The 4,216-nt window shown below is 39.7% G+C and overlaps 1 long non-coding RNA gene across 1 annotated transcript; it reads left to right on the top strand.

The window, feature by feature from the left end:
• The first annotated feature begins 2,797 nt into the window (after positions 1 to 2,797).
• Positions 2,798 to 3,943, top strand: LOC115377469 (uncharacterized). Its single transcript, XR_003930051.1, has 2 exons — positions 2,798 to 2,884; positions 3,564 to 3,943. It is a non-coding gene; the product is annotated as an uncharacterized LOC115377469 (long non-coding RNA).
• Positions 3,944 to 4,216: the final 273 nt, after the last annotated feature.

Below are 4,216 nucleotides of genomic sequence, written 5' to 3'. Positions count from 1 at the left end.
AACAAGCAGAGGAATATGAACTTAAATACAAACTGAACTGATTGACACACCTGGTAAGAAAGGGGCAGGACACAGGCCTGGAGGGGACAGATGATTGGCCGAAACACAACAAAGACATGCAACATGGGGGCGGGGCTAATGAGGCAATGCAGGGCAGGTGTGTGGACAAACAAGCTGACAAGACAATGGATGAACAATTGGGACAAAGTGAACACAGCAGACTAAAATACAATAAACATTATAGCTGCTGCGCAGCAATGGTCAGGGCCAGGCAAGTTTAGGCAATTCTGAGCAACAAGTGGAGAACAGGAAGATGAAAAGAAAGGTGGCATTCTAATGTGCATTTTGCATCAGTTGAGGCTTGAGCTCACAGTTTCTGGCATGAAGGACAGTGCTCTATCTCACTGAGATAATTGGCAAGTGTCATTTCATGTGAGGCTTCACAAATTGACTAAGCCAGTCACATGACAGCAGCTGCCTATGCATGGAAAGGCAGATTTCAAACCACTGTAAAAAAAAAAAAAAAAGAAAAAAAGAAAAAAAAAAAAGAAAAATCAGTCATCAAGACAAAAATCTGACAATGATGATCTGGCATGGGACTGGACCTTTGTGCAAAGTTTGGTGAGTTTTCGCACGTAGGAATGTTGCACAAGATGAGGCTTGAACTCGCAATCTTTGACACCGAGGCCTGGCCTCTATCTCACTGAGCTAAAACTTCACATGCAGCTTCACAAACTGACTGAGCCAATCACTGACATGCAGGACAGCAGCCAGCCATGCATGGAAAGGCAGATTTTAAACAGCCGTCAAAAATTCAGTTACTAAGACAAAAATCTGAAAATACACATATTGCATCTAGACAGCATGGAGATGTTGATGATTTGTTTTTAACAATGATTGATTTACTCCAGAAGTGAAAAAATGATGTTTAAAAATGCCATTCTTGCATTGACTCCAACTGTTCACATGAGAGCAAAATTCAAAATGCTGTCAAAAATTCAGTTTTTGAGATACACATTTGAAATTCGCCACACATCATCTACCATGACTCTAGAATTTTGTCCATTTTTTTTCATGAACATTGAAGATTTATTTAGCAAGAATTTGCAGGTATATGTTTACAGTACCATTTACAGTCAAACATTTTGATGCTTAGTAGGCTCAATTTTTGATAAATTAAAAATCTGAGAAACAACCTTTGTGTAGGACAGTCTGAAGATTCTCTGTAGCAAGTTTGGTGTCAATTGAGCAAAAATTGTGCGAGGAGATAGGTTTAAGTTTCACAGTTTTTGAAAAAAAAACAGAGTGATGGACTTCAGAATTTGCAATAGGTTTAAATGTACAAAGGTTTCTTCAGTATTGGGGCTACAGTTTGATGAAAGTTGTGAAGTTGTAGCACATATGGTTGATTTGTTATGAATTTTCAAAGTTTTGAACTTTAGAGGCTTGCTATAGCGCCACCATCAGGACTATTGGCTTGAGTTTGCAGCTGAGGTAATCTGGCATGGGACTGGACCTTTGTGCAAAGTTTGGTGAGTTTTCACCCATGGGAAGTATGATTTCCTTGGAAGAAGAAAGAAAGAAAGAAAGAAAGAAAGAGAAAGAAAGAAAGAAAGAACACCTGGGAATACAATAGTGTCCTGGCAGCATAGGCTGCCCGGACCCTAATTACTCTGATGTCTTATATTCTTTATGAAGCTATGATTTGAAATATGCTAATTTTTTCTAGATTTACCAGCACATTAAGTGTATTTGCACAAAGTATCGGTATCGGATAGGTATCGCCGATACCAGCCTGAATTTTACTCCGTATCGGATCGGAAAGGAAATCGGTGGTATCGAACATCATTAACTGACGGCTTAGCCTTGTACATATCACACAACTTGGTTTGTATAAATTGCAGTGTAAACAAACAACTTAACTATGCACTTTAATGATGGCACTTTGCACTTTAGTTGTGATATTTGAACTTTACTGTTTGCACAGAATATTTGCACATTGCATATTTGCACGTTATATAGACTGTTTATTGTGTCTATTTATTAAATAATTCATAGCATGTGTATTTAACAGTGTGAAGTCGTGAGTGATGTGTGTCTTCTGGCTGGGCTTGTAGTCAGGAAACACCCTGGACAGGTTGCCAGTCCATCGCAGGGCAGGTGTGCTAAATATTTGTTGTAATTATGTTTCATTTGGTTATTTTGTGGCAGGAAACTGTAGCATGTAAATAGTTGTAAATAATAGCTATAAAATTATATTCAGCCTACCAGGAACACAGTATATAAGGCGCCAGTGCACATGTGTCTGTGTCCTCTCCTGCTTTTAAAGGGTGCATTACAGTAAAGAAATGCAGTTTTCTCAACTTATTAGACGGTCCTCACTGCTCTGTTATTGGCCTCAGGTCGGTTGTTTCTCAGTCACAGGTGTGTTAATTGAAGACAGGAGCTCACACAGGTCTATTAAGTCTCCAGAGCTCCTTCACTCTCTGCTCTTCAGGTGCGGAGGATCTCTTTGTTCTTTGTTCCTGAGTGCGTCTGAGTGAGCAGTTCATTCCAGATTATTTGTTACAAGTCATGTTTATTTTTCCATTGTTGCCTGAGCAGTGATTGGATGATGATTGGATTTATGATAACAGGATTTCTGCTGTTTGGTGCTGGCGGATTCCTGATTTATCGCAAAGTTCAGGAGAGGGGTCTAGCTGCAGACCTCCAGCGTGAGGCGTCTTCCGGTGCAGGCTCCCGTCTCAGGCCAACCTCCAGCATGAGACTACAAATAACCGGAAATAACAAACTTTTTTCACACCTGCTGAGGGACTCCGGCATTTTGGCCAACCACCGAGATGAAGAAGATTTTCAACACCGTGCACGACCGACAGTTGTGACAGTAAGTGAAAGTCCAAAAAATGACGATAGTCGAGTTATGTTTGCAGTTGTACTAGCGGTCATCTGCACTCAAACTACCCAATACATTACATATAGTTTATTGCATGTTTACAATTAAATATGTTAACTGTGTTAACTTAGGGTCGGAAGTTGGGCGGTAGCGACAATTTGTTTGAAATAATTTATTTGAGACATAGCCTAACGTTGATCAAAACACGACTTTTATTGACTTGAAGGCTAAATTGCATTTAGCATCTACAAGTCCCGGGTCAGTTCTCTGCTGTTTTGCGGACCCCCCTCCTGGTCGTACATTATATCTAGCCATTGATAAATCAAATAGTGGGTCGATGGATTATCCTGTAAGTGTTACGATGTTTGTATTTGTGTAGTGTTATCTGTCCAAACGAGGTAATGGCCTATGTTTTACGAGGCGTGTTTGTGCTGCGGTGTTACTGAGACTACACTTTTCGCCCTCCAAAGTTAACATCACATGCAGTATCTAACATCACAATCAGTCCAAAAGCTGTTTAACCCTCTGTCGTGTTCACCTCTTGCCCCTTACTTTAGTGTTCCCGGTCAAATTCAACCGGTCCGTTAAACTGCTCTTAAAATTAACACAAAAACCATTAATCACCCCCCAAGTTTTTATTTAACACTTTTTTTCTCTGTCTTTTTCATAGGACGAAGTGGGGGCCAGGGTACTTCATCACTGCAAAAAGGCCGCAGAGTGGGTCGAAACAAACCAACACTTGTTTTCAGCCAAGGTGGAGTTTCCCTGTGTCCTCACTGTGGGAGAGGAAGAACTGGAAGAGGCTGTGAGGCAGTACAGAAGGCTTTGGGATGAAAAAGAACGTTGCCATCTCGATGACCAGGAGACAGAAGCAATCCTTGACCATTTCAAATTTAAATTCGAAAAAAGTGAAGATATGGGTCTTTTGTGAGGAGATTGCTGACAACATGACCTACACTGAATGTGAAATGAAGGAGTAGGCTAATAAGGATGGGTTGTGATATTGGATTTAAGGCTAACAATGTTTAATAAAAGGCTGAATAGAAGCGAGTGATTTGGTGTCCTTTTATCCTGTTTTCCGTATTGCTTAATTGTATTATATTTTCATTTTGTATATAGAAATATGTAGTTATGAGATATTAATTTATTTACTTAAATTATACCATGAAGGTCACAGGTGACTTAGTGCATTTCAAGAAAATGACTGCAATTTTATCTTTCCCTCTCCCTAAATGCTGACAATTTTATATTTAAGCATAATTGAAAATCTGATTGGCGCCAATATTCTTAAGATCTTCAGGTGTACAGTGTATCATTGAAGAC

This window comes from Myripristis murdjan, chromosome 19 (genome assembly GCF_902150065.1).
Source record: "Myripristis murdjan chromosome 19, fMyrMur1.1, whole genome shotgun sequence".
In the NCBI taxonomy this organism is placed as follows: Eukaryota; Metazoa; Chordata; class Actinopteri; order Holocentriformes; family Holocentridae; genus Myripristis; species Myripristis murdjan.
This window is presented reverse-complemented; position numbering and strand designations above follow the sequence as displayed.